The sequence below is a fragment of the Phaseolus vulgaris genome, chromosome 8 (assembly GCF_051622355.1).
Source record: "Phaseolus vulgaris cultivar YP4 chromosome 8, ASM5162235v1, whole genome shotgun sequence".
In the NCBI taxonomy this organism is placed as follows: Eukaryota; Viridiplantae; Streptophyta; class Magnoliopsida; order Fabales; family Fabaceae; genus Phaseolus; species Phaseolus vulgaris.
This window is the reverse complement of record NC_143505.1, coordinates 36,484,628-36,505,423: the sequence shown is the minus strand read 5'-3', so window position 1 is coordinate 36,505,423 and position 20,796 is coordinate 36,484,628. Positions and strand designations below refer to the sequence as shown.

At 47.4% G+C, this 20,796-nt stretch overlaps 1 pseudogene; it reads left to right on the top strand.

Moving 5' to 3' along the window:
* The first annotated feature begins 17,736 nt into the window (after window positions 1–17,736).
* LOC150025572 (uncharacterized) lies at window positions 17,737–18,881 on the top strand (annotated as a pseudogene).
* Window positions 18,882–20,796: the final 1,915 nt, after the last annotated feature.

Genomic DNA, 20,796 nt, shown 5'->3' with positions numbered 1-20,796 from the left:
CTTTGACCTCCATGGGCATCCTCCATTTGTGCCTCCACCTCTTCTTGAGCTTGATGAGTGGCCTCCATGTTCTCTTGGGCTTGATCTCCATCACAGCGTATGCACCAGACAGTTACAGGATGATGCAAATCGGTGAAAATGCAAGGGAACCCAGCAGATGAAGGAAAGTAGTTACCTTTCGATGATCAGGAGAATTGAAGGGAGGTGGTGATCTAGCGCGTCGAGGAACGTCGAGAGCTTTCGCAGAAGGAAATGAGAGCGTATGCAAGTGTGAAGAAAGTGATGGAACAGTAGGAGCGTAAGGGGTTTAAGGGTTTTCGAAATAAGTTTTGGAAGCGCTAACGGCAGATGAAGAGAGCCGTTGATGAAGCCACGTGTCGAGCGATCGGTGGAGGGTTTGGTGGAGCGTCAGAGCAGCAGAAAGTACGATCGCTTGGAATTCTGCGTCAGTGCCACGTAGATCGGTGTTGACGAGGGCTCTTTCAGTCTTTTCGCTAGACAAGTCTTCGCTTAAGACTGGGGGGCTTGTGTACCGCCCTGGTGGACAGGTGTGATGACGTGGCATCCTGCTACAGTGTAGGCGTGTTGACAAGGCGCCAGGTTGGTAGATAGGAAGGAAGTCGGGAGGCACGTGTGGTCGCCGATTGTTAAGTTGGCGTGTTCCGATTCCCAGTTTACCAGAATAGGCGATCGCCAGGTTGAAGATGAAGTCGCCAGATGTAGACTCAGGCGACCAGGCAGTCGGAGATCGCCAGAACAAGCACATCGCCGAAGACAAAGGAGAAGCAGATTATGAAGGCGGCCGGCGAGACCACAGGGAAGGTGTATGAAGGCCCTAACTCGCCAGTTTCAGTAGAGATCGCACTCCTAAGTTAGCTATGCACTGGGCAGTACCATGCATAAGTAACTTAACCAAAATAAGAGTAGAAGCAGCGCCAAGTCAGGGAGCCTCCAGATGATGGCACGTGCACAGTTGGATGCGGGCCACGTGTCCAAGTCTGTAACTGCCAGGAGAGAGAAAACAACCAGGTATATAAGAGTTCTTAACAGATTTTCTGAGGTACGCACGTTCAGTTCATACACTTTACGCTTGCGAGAGAGAGAGAGGATTTGCACGGTTCTCGTTCTTAGTATTTGGTGATACCGTCACTGACTTGAGCGTCGGAGTGCGATCGGCCGCAGCGGCGCCGTATCGTTTCTTTGCAGGTTCTTGAGATAGATCCAGAGGAGGAACGGAAGTGAGAAGCGGCGCGCACGTCGATCCTTTGACGAGGCATTCTCCAGCGCTCCGGTCAACAGGCAGGATCAACACTAATAAATTTATTAAATATTATTAATTTTATTAAATATTATTAATTTTATTAAATATTATTAATTTTATTAAATATTATTAATTTTATTAAATATTATTAATTATTATTAAATATTATTAATTATTATTAAATATTATTTAATATTATTTAATATTATTAAATATTATTTAATATTATTTAATATTATTTAATATTATTAAATTTTATTAAATATTATGAAATATTATGAAATATTATTAAATATTAAAAATATTATTAAATATCATTAAATATTATTAAATATTATTAAATATTACTAAATATTACTAAATATTATTAAATATTACTAACTATTATAAATATTATTGAATATTATTAAATATTACTAAATATTATTAAATATTACTAAATATTACTAAATATTATTAAATATTAATAAATATTATAAATATTATTGAATATTATTAAATATTACTAAATATTATTGAAATATAAATAAATATTATTAAATATTACTAAATATTCCTTAATATTATCAAATATTATTAATATTATTAATATTATCAAATATTATTAACATTATTAAATACTATTAATATTATTAGGATTATTAATATTATTAAATATTATAAATAGTGTTAATATTTTTAATAATTTATTTTATATTATTAATGTTATTATTAGTAATATTATTAATTTTATTATATTTTTAATATCATTAATACTATTAATATTTTTAATCCTATTATTATTAATAATAATAATGTTATTTATATTATTAATATAATACTAATAATATTATTTATGTTATTATATAAATATTATTAAATATTACTAAATATTATTGAATATTACTAAATATTACTAATATTATCAATATTATCAAATATTATTAAATACTATTAATATTATTAGTATTATTAATATTATAAATAGTGTTAATATTTTTAATAATTTATTTTATATTATTAATGTTATTATTAGTAATATTATTAATTTTATTATATTTTTAATATCATTAATATTATTAATATTGTTAATCTTATTATTATTAATAATAATAATGTTATTTATAATATTAATAATATTATTTATGTTATTATATTAATATAATACTAATAATACTATTGTGCATATTTGTTGTTACACGCACAACAAGATTAGAATATTAAAATAAAATAATATTATTATTTTATTTGGAATTAGGATTTGAACTCAAAATCAAGTACAGAGTATCAACCTAATCACTGGGACAGATGATCATTCTTGAAATATAAGGATTGTAGTATCGTTTTATTTTCTTACAAACAAGAAAAGACTTCTAGCTAAATTTGTAATTTATACATTGTTGGAACTCAGAATAGGGGAACGAATATTTTGACAATTTTAGAGAGTGTTTCTCTGCTAGGGTTTTTCCCTGCATCTTGCGATCTTATCAAGAATCCACCAATTCTTGTGGCGATCATCCTTAGGCTTATCAAACTTTTTTTGTGGCGTCTTCCTTTATCCAGGTTTCTATTGTTACTATTTTGAATTTATTCCGTTCCGTAACCCTAAATTCCCAATTTGACTGTTTTGAATTTATTTGTGATTCATAGTGACCATGAGTCTTTAAAGTACTTCAAATGCCAAGGAAAATTAAATATTCCCACATTCAATGGGAAAAGTGATCCTGATCCTTAGTTGGAGTGGGAAATTAAAGTAGAGCATGTGTACCGTCCCGTCCCCGGGCGTTGACCGAAGGTCAAAGTCAACACGTGGTGGAACCCCTCCGGGGACCCATGGAAGAAAGTCAACAGGTTGACCGCTCGAGTCATCGCCTCGCTGAGGCATCGCCTAAGTAAGGTGTCGCCCAAGAGAGGCATCGCCAAGCAAGGGTACCGCCAGGTTAAAGCATTGCCAAGCTAGGACATCGCAAGGAGGGTTCGGGCCTCGACAGTTCAGAACAGTGACAAAGGGAAGAGAAAGGTGGCTTCGAGGCCATAAGTTCTAGTACCAGTAGGGGGTAAACCTGACTCGTGAAGTACCCACGCCACTGCTGGGAGACCCTGGGACAGATACGACCCATGAGAGGGCCACGACCAGGGGAGAACCACGTGCATGGTACGAGAGAAAGGTAGATACACTCCCAGGGCGAGTGACTAGTAATTGGGACGCATGAGTTGGCACCCAAAAAGTCAACCCACGTGACAGAAGCACTTCGCAGAAAAGAGGGCTCACACGATGGAAAAACCCTAAGTTGGGTGGCGGCGCTGTGGGACCCTTTGCATAGAATAAACGATCAAGTCAAAAGGGTACGTGGCAATACCCACGTGCTCATAAAAAGTTTCAGGGAAAGTTTGCCAAGGTACGCGTTAATTCAGTTAAGATTCGAATGTTCCAAGGAATGTTTTGATACGCCTTCAATGCGCTTTAACGCGCTTTAAAGATTAGAGGTGTATAAAAAGGGACCTTGGGGCATTGGAAAAGGGACCGAGTTTTAACCTAATACACACAGAGAGATACATAGAGAAAACCCTAGTTGTCTTCGTGACACACTCACAGTGAGCACAAGGCAATTAGGGCAACACAGTTCTAGTTACACCGTTTCAGTCATTCAGTGTAGTTTTTTTATGTTTCTCGCTAGCTGACTTGATCGTCGGAGTGCAAACGGCCACGAGGGTGCCCCTTTGTTCACTTCTCTTTTCAGGTGTCTTTGACGGAGCAAATGAAGGATCCTGGAGACGGCCACCTAGGGAATTCACGACACCATTCTCGCAGGCAATCCTGGAGACGACGATACCCAGTACGTTTACAGGGCCCAAGGTGACCTTCACAGGGGTGGAGGATCCTGAGGCACACCTCACAGCGTTCCACACGCAGATGTTGCTGGTAGGTGGTTCTGACGCCGCAAGGTGCAAGCTTTTCATGAGCACGCTGACGGGAATGGCTATGGATTGGTTCATCAGCCTTCCAGAGGGCCACATCACGTCTTTTGCCCAGCTCTCGCGGCTGTTCAAAGAACAGTATTTGGCCAACAGAGCCCCACTGAGGGAAGGAGAGAGGGGAGTAGACCGCTGAGGCACAACTTTGTGGTGGAGCTCAAAGACCTCATCGTTGTGCCCAACATAGCAGACAGGTTGAGGCCACCAGCGAAGTCCGATAAAATTCTGGGTCCCCACAAGGAGTCGTGGTGTGAATTCCACGAAGCATTTGGACATCATATCAACAACTGTTTGGCGCTGGGCTACCAGTTGGATGAGCTTGTGAAGAGTGGCTTCCTAAAGGATTACCTCGTAGGATCCCCTACAATGGCAGCTACGACAGTACAAGAGGAGGGCCAGGCACACGAGATGCCAGTCCATGGAGAGGTTCACACCATTTCTGGTGGATTTTCTGGTGGGGGGCCCACTGCCTCTCAACGAAAAAAGTATGTGAGGTCAGTAAATTTAGTGGCAGAAGAATTTCCAGACGACCCTTGGGAATCAGACCTTGTATTCACAAGGGCTGACCTACTGGATGTCATCCCGCACGACAATGACCCCGTGGTCATTTCAGTAGTTACAGCAGGAAGAAAGGTACATAGGGTTCTCGTTGACCAGGGCAGTTCCGCAGATGTCATGTTCTGGGCAACCTTCAACAAGCTACAGTTGTTCCCGGACCTCTTGAGACCCTACACCGGATGCTTGTACGGGTTTGCAGATAATCCAGTGGAGGTACGTGGGTACTTGGAGCTGAGAACGACGTTCACTGATGGACCGACATCATGTACCGAAAGTATCCGGTACCTGGTGGTTAACGCCAACTCAGCCTATAACATTTTGTTGGGCAGACCCGCCCTAAACAGATTCGAATGTTCCAAGCTGAACGGGGTCTCATGGGTTCCTGACTGCTCGGTGGTGTGGTACGCCCAGACTATACGGGGTACCTCCTCAGCCCAACTTCCTTTGGCTTTCTCTAGTCTTCTCTTCAAACCTCTTAGAAACACCCGATTGGCTGACTCTACTTGGCCATTCGTCTGAGGGTGCTCAACGGATGCAAACACTTGTTGAATTCCCACCCCTTCGCACAGCTTCTTCAACAGGTGACTTGCAAACTGAGTCCTATTGTCCGACACCAGGCGCTTGGGCACACCAAACCGGCACATAATGTTCTTCCACACGAAACCTTCGATCTTGTGTGCAGTGATCTGGGCCACTGGTTCTGCTTCGATCCACTTGGTGAAATATTCAATCGCCACCACCAAGTACTTCATCTGCCTGATCGTCAGCGGGAATGGTCCCAGGATGTCGATTCCCCATTTGTGAAACGGCCAAGGACTGTAAATCGACTTCAACTCCTCAGGAGGCCCCTTGTGCCAATCGGCGTGCTGCTGGCATTGTTTGCAGCACTGCGCATACCTTTTGCAATCTTCTCTCATTGTTGGCCAATAGTAACCTGCACGGAGAGTCCTTGCGGCCAGAGCTCGACCCCCGACGTGGCTTCCGCATATCCCTTCATGAAGCTCTGCCATAATTCTTGTATATTTTTCCCCGTGCACACACTCCAGGAGTGGGTGAGTGAACCCAAACCTGTACAACTCGCCGTCAATCATTGTGAACTTGCTAGAATTCTTCTTTATCTTCCTAGCCTCCGTCGGATCCAGCGGGAGAAGGCCATCCGCCAGGCACCGCTTGTACTGTGTTACCCAGGTGTCTGGCTCATGGGTCGTGCAGACCTGCGTCATGTTCACCTTCTCTCCCCGACATGCTCTTATTCTTGGCGACCTGAAGGTCTCTTGAGTCAGGGATCTGTGACTCCTCGCCGCTTTCTCCGTCGACTTACTTATCTGAAGGACCAGGTGATCTGCTACAAATGCTCTCGGCGTCTTCAGAGTTTCTTGAATCACCGTCCTCTGCCTACCCCCCTTGCCTGAACTGGCGAGCTTAGCTAGCAAGTCAGCTCGGGCATTCTGCTCTCTGGGCACATGCACCACTTCAAAGGAGGCAAAGGAACTCTTCAATTCCTGTACATACTCCAGGTAAGCCGCCATTTGTGGATCTTTGGCCTGGAACTCGCCCGTTACTTGCCCCGTGACTAGCAGCGAGTCACTCTTTGCCATCAGCACCCTAGCTCCCATCTCCTTGGCCAGCAAAATTCCGGCGATCAGCGCCTCATATTCTACTTGATTGTTGCTGGCCTTGAAGGCAAACCTCAAAGATTGTTCAATTAGCACGCCGTTGGGCCCCTCCAAGATGACCCCAACACCGCTACCCTGCTGGTTCGACGATCCGTCCACTGAAAGCACCCAACGGAAATCATCCCCTTCAACTCGTGTCGCTTCAGACGAGAGCTCGACCACGAAGTCTGCGAAGATCTGCCCCTTGATCGGACCTCGAGGCTCATATTTAATATCAAACTCCGACAGCTCCACTGCCCACTTCACCATCCTTCCCACAACATCGGGCTTCTTCAAGACCTTCTGGATGGGCAGGTCGGTCATCACCAGTATTGTAAAACTGTGGAAATAGTGGCGCAACCTCCTCGCCGAAAATACCACAGCCAGTGCAGCCTTCTTCAGGGCCTGATATCTCGTCTCGGGTCCCTGCAGCACCTTACTAACAAAACAAATAGGCTTTTGAGCCTGATCTTGGTCCTGGGCGAGCACCGCACTCACCGCTCTCTCAGTTACAGCAAAATACAACCTGAGAGGGGTTCCCACCACCGGTTTGCACAAAACCGGCGGGCTCGCCAGATACTCCTTAAGCTTGACGAAGGCTTCCTCACACTTCTTCGTCCAGGCAAATTTGTTATTGCGCCTTAAACACTGGAAATAGGGATGGCCCTTCTCTCCGCTGGCCGACACGACGCGAGACAGGGCGACCATCCGACCTGTAAGCTGCTGTACTTCCTTCACGGTGGCCGGGCTCCTCATCGCCAAGATGGCAGCACACTTGTCAGGGTTGGCTTCTATTCCTCTCTCAGTTAAGAGGAAACCCAAGAACTTTCCAACCTCCACGCCAAAGATGCACTTCTCAAGATTCAGCTTCAACCTAAACTTGGCGATCGTAGTGAACAACTCCTCCAAGTCCGCAACGTGCTTGCTTTTCTCTGGCGAGGTCACGACCATGTCATCCACGTACGCTTGCACATTCCTTCCCAGCATTGGTGCAAGTACTCGATCCATCAACCTCTGGTACGTGGCCCCCGCGTTCTTCAGCCCAAACGGCATCACCTTGTAGCAGTAGCACGATCTCTCGGTCATGAAGGCAGTCTTCTCTTCATCCATGGGATGCATCTTGATCTGGTTATACCCCAAGAAGGCATCCAGGAAACTCAACAACTTACACCTTGCAGCACTATCCACCAGGGCGTCTATGCTTGGTAAAGGATATGAGTCCTTTGGGCAAGCCTTATTCAGATCAGTGAAATCGACGCACATGCGCCATTTCCCATTACTCTTCTTCAACAGTACGACATTTGCCAGCCACTCAGGATACTGGACTTCCCTGATGTGGCCTGCAGCGAGGAGCTTCTGGGTTTCGTCTCTAATCGCCTGCCTCCTCTCCTCGTTGAACTTTCTTCTCCTCTGCCGCACTGGTCTCACCAAGTTGTCCATCGCCAAATGATGGCAGAAGAAGTCGGGATCGATCCCGGGCATGTCCGAAGCGGACCATGCAAACGCATCCAGATGCCGCTCTATCACCTTGGCGATCTGGTCCTGGAGCTCGACCTCCAGAGATCTTCCCAGCTTGAAGATCTTTCCTCCGATCTCTCTCTCGAGCCACTGCTCGACGGGTTTTGGCCTGGTTTCTCTGGCGATCACCGCCCTGGCGATTCCCAGCTCCCTCGCTTCCTCAGGGCGATTCCTTGCCTCTTCTTCCTCCAGACCGGCGTTCCCCTCCCCCAGCTCAGCATCTACCATCACCACGTCTCTTCCGGCGATCTCTTCTATTACCGTCGGTATGGGCTTCACACCGGGAGGTGGGGTGGTTGTCACGTAACTCACCAAACTCTTATTCTTCAGGCTATTCTCATAGCACTTCTTTGCTTCCTTCTGGTCGGATTTAATGGTGATCACCACTCCCTCCATAGACGGCAGCTTTACCTTCATGTGCCGGGTCGACGATATAGCGCCTATTCTGTTGAGCGTGGGCCTTCCCAGCAGAATGTTGTATGCTGAAGGAGCGTTCACGACAAGGTACTTGATTTTCTCTGTTCTCGGACCCGCCTCATCTGTGAACGTAGTCCTCAACTCAATGTACCCCCTGACCTCCACCTGGTCACCAGCGAAACCATACAAACACCCTCCATAGGGCCTCAACTGGTCAAGGGGTAACTCCAACTGCGTGAAAGTCGGCCAGAACATCACGTCTGCCGAGCTTCCTTGGTCCACCAGAACCCTGTGGACCTTCCTTCCTGCTGTGATCAGCGAGATGACTATGGGGTCGTTGTCATGAGGCACAACGTCCCGAAGATCTTGCTTTGTGAACGTAATGTCCACATCCGACGAGTGGTCTTCAAACATATCCACCGTCATCACAGACCTCGCGTACTTCTTCCTTTGTGACGCGGTGCATCCACCACCCGAGAAACCCCCTGCAATGGTGTGGATTTCCCCGTGTGTAGGCATCTCGTGCTGCTGAGCCTCTCCATCTGCTGGTTGGGAGCTCGACGCGCCCCCTGTCCTTCTGTCCAGCAAGTAGTCGTTTAGGAACCCGCTCTTGACCAGATCGTCGAGCTGGTATCCTAAAGCCAAGCACGAATCCATGGTGTGGCCAAAGCCCTGGTGAAACTCACACCAGGCGTCTGGCTTTGGTCCCAGCACCTTGTCGCCCACCTTCTCGGGCGCTTTCAACCTAGCTGATATATTGGGAATGGCGATCAGGTCCGCCAATCCCATGACAAACTTGTGCTTTAGCGGGCGATTGTACTCCCGGCGTGCTGGTTGCGGGCGCCCTGGGCCCCTGCCCTTGTTCTTCCTTGGATCATAAGGATGGCGAGTCCTCTGATCCCTCCTGGCCGCCGCTGTCTCCAGCACCCTCTGTGGCTGGATCCTGGTCTGGGCACGTGGCCTGGTGGGAGCCACGCTTCCCCTCTTCTCGGCGACTTCACTCTCATCGGCGATGTGGGCCACCGCAAGTCGCCTGACCTCAGCAAACGTGGCAGGGTGAGCCCTGATCAATGCCTCGCAGAATGGTCCCGGCAGCACGCCCTTCTTGAATGCGTAGACCAGCATCTCTTCATCTTTGGCTGGCGATCGGACCATCTGCGCCCCCAAAACGATTCAGGTAGTCCCTGAGGGACTCTCCCTGATACTGCCTTATGTCGAACAAATCATAAGACACCCTGGGTGGTGCCTTGTTCACGATGTACTGCTCGACAAAGATCTTTGAAAACTGTTGGAAGTTGGTTATGTGACCTGTAGGCAGGCTCATAAACCATTCCAGCGCCGTTCCCTGGAGTGTGCTCACAAACATCTTGCAGTACACGACGTCTGATCCTCCGGACAGCATCATCTGCGTATGGGACGTGGTGAGATGTGCCTCAAGATCCTCCGCGCCGGTAAAAACAGCCTTCACAGGTACCACACTCGCAGGGATGGGCGTGTCGGTAATCGCCTGAGCGAAAGGCATAGGAAAAACGCGAGGCGGCGTTGACGGCGCGACCTCTTCAGCGACTGGACGTCCTCGCTGCTCCTGAAGAGCTTGACGCAGTTCTTCAGTCACTTTGCTAAGCTCATCATTCCTGGCCCAAGAGGCGACCAGGTCCTCATGCATTCTCGCCTGCTCTATACGCGAGGCTTCCACATTCGCCTGCAACGAACGCATAATTTCCACCATCTGCGCCATAGTCATGGCGCCTTTCGTAGCAACGGGCGCAACTGGACTCGAACGGTTGCTTCTCATTTTTCTCATGAAAACTTGGCAAATCACAGAGTGCAATGAACAACACCTCCTTCAGCGACGATCGATTCAGCGATCAATCGGCCAGAACTTCGCGAAACTTCGAAAGAAACCTCAAGAACACAGAAAACCTCCACAGAAACCCGCAACTCCACCAAAAACCAGCACTTCTTCCACGAAAAACCAAACGAGCCAAAGAACTCAGATCTCACCGATCAAAACTCGCGCAATCAGCAGAAAACTTCACCTCACCGAACAAGAACCCAAACGAACGGTGGAAAACGCGAAATTACCGAACAAAATCTGGACGAACAGCGGACAATGGTTGCACCAGCACACAACCACACAGAAAACTGCAAAAACCTCCAAGAACTCACGCTGTGGATGGGAACAGGTTTTACACGACCCCACGGTGGGCGCCTGATGATCCTGCCTGTTGACCAAAACGCTGGAGCTTTGCCTCGTCAAACTTGGATCGACAAATGCGCCGTGTTTGCCTTTGTCCTTCGCCGCGATCCACCTCAAGAACCTGCAAAAGATGAAACGGCGCGGCCGATCGCACTCCAACGCCCAAGTCAGTGACTGAACCACCAATTACTAAGAGTAACACTCAAGAACTCTAAGGAACCGTGAACCAGTTCTCTCTTAGTATACTCAAGAACTCACAAGCATAAAGAAGACAATCTGAACGTGCGTACCTCAGAAATTCGTTGGAAACTCTTATATACCTGGACACTTTCTCTCTCCTGGCAGTTACACATCTGGACACGTGGCTCGCATCCAGCTGTACATGTGCCATCATCTGGAGCATCCTTGACTTGGGCGCTACTTCTGACTCTCCTTTGGCTAAGTTACTTATGCATGATACTACTCAGTGCATAGTTGTTTTGGAGCGCGATCTCTTCTGGATTGGCGAGTTAGGGTGCCTTCGTACACACCTTCCCTGTGGTCTCGCCGGCCGCCTTCATGATCTGCACCACCTGTTTCACCGTGTATGCTCAAGCAAGCTGTCCCCCGACCTCATCCTCTGGCCAGCTGGGAAATGTCTATCTGCCTTCATCTCCGGCGATGTCCTTGCTTCGGCGATCTCTAATCACTTGGTCGCCTGGGTTTACATCTGGCGACTTCATCTTTAACCCGGTGACCGCCGGTTCTGGTGTGCTGGAGATCGGAGCACGCCAACTTAATAACTGGCGACTACACGAGCCCCCCGACTTCCTTCCCTTCTGCCAGCCAGGCGTCCCATCAACACGCCTATACAATAGTTCGATGCCACGTCATCACTTCCGACTACCAGGGCGGTACAATATCCTAGGCCCATTTCCATTGGCAATAAGGCAGATGAAATACCTGATAGTTGCCATCGAATATTTCACCAAGTGGATAGAGGCAGAGCAGTGGCACAGATCACCGCCCACAAGGTACAACACTTTGTTTGGAAAAACATTATATGTCGCTTTGGGGTGCCAAGGCGTCTCATTTCAGACAATGGCACCCAGTTCGCGAGCCAGCAGTTGGGAAAGTTGTGTACAAAAGTAGGAATCGAGCAGGTGTTCGCGTCAGTCGAACACCCTCAGACGAACAGGCAGGTCGAATCAGCAAACAGAGTTCTGTTGAGAGGATTGAAGCGCAAATTAGAGAAGGCTAAAGGGGCATGGGCAGAAGAGGTGCCAAGGATTGTATGGGCTTACCATACCACACCTCAATCCTCCACCATGGAGACACCCTTCAGCTTAGTGTATGGATCGGATGCCATGATCCCGGTAGAGATCCACGAAAGCTCGCCTCGTTTCCTGGGTTTCGTGGTGGAAGAATCCAACGAAGAAAGGAGGGTGAACCTGGACCTGATAGATGAGGCTAGGGAAGAAGCAAAAATTAAGGCCGAGGCCGTGAAGAGAAGAGTGGAGCGTCAGTACAGCTCCAAAGTGAAGCTGCGACAATTCCAGATGGGTGATCTGGTCATGAGGAAGGCCCACTCCTACGAATTAGAAAACAAGTTGTCTCCCAAGTGGACCGGACCGTTCAGAATAACCAAAGTCAAAGGGAATTGATCATGCCGGTTGACCAAAACGCAAGAATCTTGCCACGTCAAATGTATCTCCCTCTGGATCAGCTTTGCATCACGCTAGCTTCCGTCCTTCACACCTCGATTCTCCTTAAGAACCTGAAAAAGACAGAGTGGCGCCGCTGCGGCCGATCGCGCTCCGACACTCAAGTCAGTGACAGAATCACCAAAACTCTAAGAGAGAAAAGCTAAAACTCAAAGAACCGTGCAAAATCTCTCTCAGCGTACTCAAGTGTTCTCAAAGTGTAAAGAAGTGTTCTAAACGCGCGTACCTCAGAATCTGTTAAGAGTTCCTTATATACCTGTGCATTTTCTCTCTCCTGACGGTTACACCTCTGGACACGTGGCTTGCATCCGGCTGTACACGTGTCCTCATCTGGAGCGTCCTCTACTTGAGCGTCACTTCTACTTTCCAGGCTGCTCGACTAAGTTACCCAGGCGGGGAGCAACTCAGTGTGTAGCTGCCTTGGAGCGCGATCTTCTTCTAGTGGCGAGCACGCGGTGTCACCATGCACACCTTCTCTGTGGTCTCGCCTGCCGCTATCACGATTTGCATTACTTGCTCATCGTGCATGTTCTGGTAAACTGTTCCCTTGCCTCAACCTCTGGCTAGGGAATGATCATCTGATAACTTCATCCTTCGTACTCGTGCCCTTTGAAAGCCTTGAACAAGCTTTCCTGATCTTTCGGCGATGTCCCCCTCTCGGCGATCTCTGACCACTTGGTCGCCTAAGCTCACATACGGCGACTACGACACAAGCCTGGTGACCGCCGGTTTAGATATGCTAGAGATCGGAGTACGCCAACTTAACGATTGGCGACTACACAGACTTCCCGATGTCCTTCCCTTCTGTCAGTCAGGTGTTCCGTTCAACACGCCTATATTATCGCTTGCTGCCATGTCATCACTCCCGACTACCTGGTCGGTACAGGAATGGTTCGTATAAGCTAGAGACTTTAGAAGGGAGCCCCATCCCACGTAGCTGGAACGCGGCAAATTTAAAGTTTTATTTCAGTTGATGTTATTCCAGTTGAAGTTTGTAAAGAGGACACTCTTTTTCCCTCCCGGGGGTTTTTTAACGAGGTCACCCAAATAAAGAAAGGAAAAGTTAAAATATTTTTGCTCTAGTTTTTCTCTTATTCGAATGTAAGATCAAAGGTTAAAGAAACAAAGATGAAAACTTGAGGCGCCACCAAGATAAGGCGTCGCCAAGATGAGTCGTTGCCAAGTCAAGGCGTCGCCAAAATGAGTCGTCGCCAAGATGAGTCGTCGCCAAGACAAGGCGTCGCCAAGATGAGGCGTCACCAAGGTAAGGTGTTACTAGAACAAGGCATCGCCAGTGCAAGGCATCGCCACCGGATAATCAAGCAGAATTCAAGTTCAGAGCAAGATAACAGGTATGTCTAGTATAAGTTAAAATCTGGGAGCCTAGTCCTTGATCAGGGGTTAAGGGATTCCTTCGGGACACCCCGTCCTCAAGTATGAACAAATAGCCCCGGTACCAGATATCAGTGTAAGATAAAATCCGGGCGCTTAGTCCTTGAGCAGGGGTTAAGGGATTCCCTTGGGACGCCCCCTCCTCAAGTATGAACAACTAGCCCCATTACCAGATATCAGTATGAGTTGAAATCCGGAAGCCTAGTCCTTGAGCAGGGGCCAAGGGATTCCTTCGGGACACCCCCTCCTCAGGTATGAACAGCTGGCCCCGGTGTCAGATGTTAGACATAAGCTAAAACCCCGACGCTTAGTCCTTGAGTAGGGGTTAAGGGATTCCTTCGGGACGCCCCCTCCTCAGGTATGAATAGCTGGCCTCGGTATCAGGCGATAGATGCAAGCTAAAATCTAGGTGCCTAGTCCTTGATCAGGGGTTAAGGGATTCCTTTGAGACACCCCCTCCTCAAGTATGAACAGCTAGCCCCAGCGTCTGATGTTTAGAACGTTACACCTTGGTGTTTTTAGACACTCCATGGATGATACGGTACTATTGTTTAGACCTCCCCATGGGCGTGGGCACCAGAGCGCGACTTTTGTCCCAAAGTATTTAGACACGCTGAGGACGCCCAGAGCAGGTCTCCCCTCGAACGTAGACACCCAGCACAGGTAGGATAAGACCTCCTTGCCTTCGAGCGATGTTGAGGCCACAGAAGAACAGATAAGTCCTCCTCGCCCTTGAGCGATGTCAAGGCCAAAGAAGAAGAGACTCTCCTTTTCATCCTAAATCGATGAGAAAGTCAGTACTGCCTTCGGCTACGAGTGCCTTGGGCCCCAGAAAGGTAAGTAGGAAGCAGGTTGAAGATCTCACAAGTTCAAAGGGAAAAAGAAATTCGAAGATTAAGAAGAAGAAGCGTAGAATCGTGAATCATCAAAGGGTGTGCCTCACGCCTTAAGAAGAAAGAACAAGAGGGAGAAATACGTTGAAGGCAAACACCAGTTGGGCCTTTGATGTAGAAAGGAAAGCAAATAAAAGCGCAAGAGAAATTGGAAGCACGTGAGGATGAAGTTCAAAATAAGCATATAAGCACGAATCAAGAGTCATAATTGCAGATAAGGTTCATGGTAGTTGCGAGTTAAACAAAAGGCAATTATATACACATCCAATGTTTGGGTGAAACGCAAAATCAGGCTACTCCTCGAGGGTCTCCGGAGGTTGAGCGGGCGACGCCGAAGCTCCATCTTCGGACCTCAACACTTGAGCCAGCCGCAACCTTCGTTGCCCGTCCATCTTCAAATCTGCGTCAAGAGAACAAATATAGTAAAGGGCGGGCACAAACTAAGGTGCTACGCAAAGAGACAAGATAAAACATGCATCAAGCAAGAATCCAGCAAAAGCGAAGAATAGAAGATTATAAAGGGAAGCTCTAATACTTATATATTTTTCCAGGGCCTCGGCGTTATACTCTAGGCTTATCAAGGTGGCGGCGTCAAAGCCCCCCGCGCTAGCCAAAATCCGGCAGGCCTCCTGATCGTTCGGAGGCAGCCCCTTAAGAGACCTGGACTTCAGGGTTCTTGGCTCCTTCACCCAATACAAAGGGAAGCCGTCGAGGGCGGAGGGTACGAGATCGGAGCAGCAAACCTTGAAGAACTTGCCTTTCCACCCCTTGAAGGAGTGTTGAAACAAGGTTAAGAGGACCCTCCCGGGAACGCTGCTGAGAGTCACCCAGAGGTTATTCCTGTGCCTCTTCACTTCGAAGAAATGAAGAAAGATATCAACGGAAGGTGCACACCCGAAAAAACCGAACAATATATCGAATGCTTTGACAAAGGCCCAGCTGTTAGGGTACAACTGGGCTGGGGCAATGTTGATCTCTGTTAGCAGCTCCCTCTCGAACCTAGAGAAAGGCAAGCGCACACCGACGCACTTGAAGACCACCTAATAGAAGTAGAAAAAGGGGACCCCGTTGTTGGCCCGCTCGTCCCTGCACACTGGCTCTCCTAGGGTGCAAGGAAGAACTACGATATCATCGTCATGCCTTTTCGCGAAGGCGGGGTGATCGTGGGTGCTTAGGTCCCCTACATGGTCCCTCCGGGCTTTGGAAGAAACTAGACTCGAGCACTCGTCAAGTAGTTCCTCCGGAGCCCATGCGTAAAGGTCCCTATGATTAACTCTGGAGGAAGGAGGGTTGGCAGTCATCTTGGCGCGCGCCGTCAACGAAGAAACTGAAGATTAAAGAATAGAACAAGATTCAGCAATACGGTAAAGGAAAAAGAATCGTCAAAGAAGAAAGCCATACCTTCAGGAGGACGAGACGATGAAAGTTGAAGGTGCGAGGAGAAAATGCAGAGAAAGTTCTTTGGAAAGGAAGATGAACAACATGAAGAATGCGAAAGAATGAAAACAGAAAGTGGAGCGCAGGATTTCGAGAACTCAAACGTTGCAACTGAAGTGCAATGGACGCCAAATGAGCACCGTGCGATTGGGCCACGTGTCAGGAGATTAAAATACGACCCAAGACGTCACTTTTCTCGCTCAGAAAGTGTCACGTCATCAGGGTCCTTGAATGTACGTCGCGTCGGCGGCACAAAAAATGTCACGTCAACCGGTCAGAAAGTGACACGTCATCAAAATGCCCCGAAGGCAATAGAGCAAGGACTTAGTCTTTTCGCTGAAACAAGTGTCAGCTCAAGACTGGGGGGATTGTGTACCGTCCCGTTCCCGGGGGTCGACCGAAGGTCAAAGTCAACACGTGGTGGAACCCCTCCGGGGACCCATGGAAGAAAGTCAACAGGTTGACCGCTCGAGTCATCGCCTCGCTGAGGCATCGCCTAAGTAAGGCGTCGCCCAAGAGAGGCATCGCCAAGCAAGGGTACCGCCAGGTTAAAGCATTGCCAAGCTAGGACATCGCAAGGAGGCTTCGGGCCTCGATAGTTCAGAACAGTGACAAAGGGAAGAGAAAGGTGGCTTCGAGGCCATAAGTTCTAGTACCAGTAGGGGGTAAACCTGACTCGTGAAGTACCCACGCCACTGCTGGGAGACCCTGGGACAGATACGACCCATGAGAGGGCCACGACCAGGGGAGAACCACATGCATGGTACGAGAGAAAGGTAGATACACTCCCAGGGCGAGTGACTAGTAATTGGGACGCATGAGTTGGCACCCAAAAAGTCAACCCACGTGACAGAAGCACTTCGCAGAAAAGAGGGCTCACACGATGGAAAAACCCTAAGTTGGTTGGCGGCACTGTGGGACCCTCTGCACAGAATAAACGATCAAGTCAAAAGGGTACGTGGCAATACCCACGTGCTCATAAAAAGTTTCAGGGAAAGTTTGCCAAGGTACGCGTTAATTCAGTTAAGATTCGAATGTTCCAAGGAATGTTTTGATACGCCTTCAATGCGCTTTAACGCGCTTTAAAGATTAGAGGTGTATAAAAAGGGACCTTGGGGCATTGGAAAAGGGACCGAGTTTTAACCTAATACACACAGAGAGATACAGAGAGAAAACCCTAGTTGTCTTCGCGGCACACTCACAGTGAGCACAAGGCAATTAGGGCAACACAGTTCTAGTTACACCGTTTCAGTCATTCAGTGCAGTTTTTTGATATTTCTCGCTAGTTGACTTGATCGTCGGAGTGCAAACGGCCGCGAGGGCGCCCCTTTGTTCACTTCTCTTTTCAGGTGTCTTTGACGGAGCAAACGAAGATGCCCTAGCTCGCAAGGACAAGCCACGCGCAAAGACGATCCCGGTCAACCGGCCGGAACATCATGTGTTTGCTTGCAATGAGTATAATGATGAGCAAAAGATGAAGTTGGCAGCAGCTGCATTTTCACATTATGCCTTAACTTGGTGGAATAAATACCAAAGGGAGAAAGTTAAATATGAGGAACCCATGGTGAACACTTGGACAAGAATGAAAAGGATAATGAGGAAGAGATATCTTCCAGCAAGCTACAATAGGGATTTGCAACTCAAACTTCAAAGAATGACTCAAGGGAATAAAAATGTGGAAGAGTATTTTAAAGAGATGGAGGTGACCATGATTAGAGCTGGAAAAAATGAAGAAAATGAAGCAATCATGGCAAGATTTTTGAATGGATTGAATCATGATATTAGGGATGTTGTGGAGCTGCAAGAGTATGTTGACATGAAAGAGTTGTTGCACAAGGCTAACCAAGTAGAACAACAACTCAAGAGGAAGGGAATCATGAGGAGTTCTAAAAATAATAAAAATTTCAATTGGAAGGATATGGCAATGAAGGATAAAGGAGTTCCCTCAAGTTCAGTCACATCTTCAAGTGGGAAGTCACCTCATAGATATAGTAATTCACCACCTAAAAGGAAAACAAGTGAGGTAAAATGTTTCAAATGCTTGGGAAGAGGACATTATGATTCAGAATGTCCAACAAAAAAGAATATGATCAGTTTATCAAAGACACAAATAGTCAATGAACCTTTAAGTGAAGAAGAGAAGGAAGAGGTAGAGGTGGAGTTGGATAATTGGAGGGTGATTTGTTGATGATTCGAAGGCTTTTAGGAAGCAAAATGCAAGCTTTGGACCAAACCCAAAGGAAAAATATTTTCCATACTAGATGTTCCATTCAAGGGAAAATATGTTCACTCATAGTTGATGGAGGAAGTTGCACCAATGTAGCTAGCTCAACACTAGTTACCAAATTGAATTTGGAGACAAAACCGCACCCAAGGCCATACAAGCTTCAATGGCTTAGTGAAGATGGAGAGATGACAGTGAGTAAGCAAGTGGAGGTGCACCTATCCATAGGAAAATATAATGACAATATCTTGTGTGATGTGATTCCAATGGAGGCAACTCACATTTTGTTAGGGAGGTTGTGGCAGTTTGACACCAAGGCTATTCATGATGGTTTCACCAATAAAATCTCTTTCATGCAGAATAATAAGAAGATCATTCTCAAACCCTTATCTCCTAGAGAGGTGTGTGAGGATCAAATCAAATTGATAGAAAAGAGAGTCCAAGAGAAAAGAGAGATGAGTGAAACACCTCAACAGAGCAAGAGTGAAACACTTAAAAAGAGAGAAACACATGAGAGAAAAATGAGTGGATTAATGAAAGTGAATGAAGTGAAGAAGTTGCTACTTTCTAGCAAACCTCTTTATTTACCTTATTGCAAAAACAACACTTTGGTTGCTGACCATTCTAACCAAATTAATTTGCTTCCTAGTGTTGATTCTGTTTTGTAGGAAATCCAAACTCAAGTTGAAGAATTGATGAACAAAGGATGGGTACAAGAGACCATGAGCCCATGTGTTGTTCCAGTAATTTTGATGCCTAAAAATGATGGTTATTGGAGGATGTGCATAGATTGCAGAGCACTCAATAACATTACCATTAAGTATAAACACCATATTCCCAGTGTACCGCCCAGGTAGTCGGAATCGATGACGTGGCAGCAAGCTATAATGTAGGCGTGTTGAACGGGACACCTGGCTGGCAGAAGGGAAGGAAGTCGGGGGGTTCGTGTAGTCGCCAGTCATTAAGTTGGCGTGCCCCGACCCCTAGCATACCTAAACTGGCGGTCACCAAGTTTGTGTCGTAGTCGCCGGATGTGAACCCAGGCGACAAGGCGATCGGAGATCGCCGAGAGAAGGACATCGTCGATGGATCAGGAAAGCTTGTTTCAGGCTTTCGAAGCAAAGGATGAAGTCGTCAGATGGTCATTCCCTAGCTGGCCAGAAGTTGAGGTCGGGGAACAGCTTACCCGAGCATGCACAGTGAAGTAAGTAAAGTAGAATATAATGGCGGTCGGCGAGACCACAGGGAAGGTGTGTATGAAGACACCCGTACTCGCCACACAGAAGAGATCGCGCTCCAAGGCAGCTATACGCTGAGTTGCTTCCTGCATAAGTAACTTAGTCGAACAACCTGAAGAGTAAGAGGTGACACTCAAGTCAAGGATGCTCCAGATGGTGACACGTGTACAGCTGGATGCGAGCCACGTGTCCAGATGTCTAACTGTCAGGAGAGAGAAAGCGCACAGGTATATAAGGGATCCTAACAAACTTCTGAGGTACGCGCGTTTTAGAATACTTCTTTACGCTTGCGAGAACTTGAGTACGCTAAGGGAGAACATTGCACGGTTCCTAAAGTTCTTAGTTTTCTCTTAGTATTTTGGTGGTTCAGTCGCTGACTTGAGTGTCGGAGCACGATCGGCCGCAGCGGCGCCGTTCTGTCTTTTGCAGGTTCTTGAGGTGAATCAAGGCAAAGGACGGAAGCTAGCACGGTGCAAAGTCGATCCAGATTTGACGAGGCAAGGCTCTTGCGTTCTGGTCAACAGGCAGGATCATCAGGCGCCCACCGTGGGGCCGTGTAAAACCTATCCCCATCCACAGCGTGAGTTCTTGGAGTTTCTGCAGTTTCTGTGTGGTTGTGTGCTGGTGCAACCATTTTCCGCCGTTCATTCAAGCTTTTGTTCGTTAAATTTGTGTTTTCCACCGTTCGTTCGAGTTTTGTTCGGTGAATTCGAGGTTTCTACCGTTTGTTTGAGTTTTAATCGGCGGAGTGAGGCTTTCCACCGTTCGTTCAAGCTTTCGATCGGTTTTCTTGGAGTTTCTTGCTGTTCGCGCGGTTTTCAATCGGCTGTTCGGTGTTTCCTTCCGTTCGATTGCATTTCTGGTTAGTGAATCGGGAGTTGCTGGAGCAGCGGTGGTGTTGTGGTGGAGTTGCAAGTTTCTGTGAAGGTTTCGACGTCCGAATCGATCGGCGTGCTATTGTAGTTGCGTTTGCGGAGGTCTTAGGGAGTTTGAGAATTTCTAACCGGTTGATTGTTGGATCGATCGTTGCTGAAGGAGATTTTGTTCGTCGAACTTTGGTTTGCTGAGTTTCATGAGAAAGATGAGAAGCAACCGTTCAAGTCCAGTTGTGCCAGTTGCTGCTGAAGGCGCCATGACCATGGCGCAGATGATGGAGATCATGCGTGCACTGCAGGCGAATGTGGAGGCCTCGCGCATAGAGCAGGTAAAGATGCATGAGGACCTAGCCGCCTCTCAGGCCAGGAATGAAGAGCTCAGCAAAGTGACTGAGGAGTTGCGCCAAGCTCTTCAGGAGCAGAGAGGCCGCCCGGTCGCTGAAGAGGTCGCACCGTCGTCGCCACCTCGC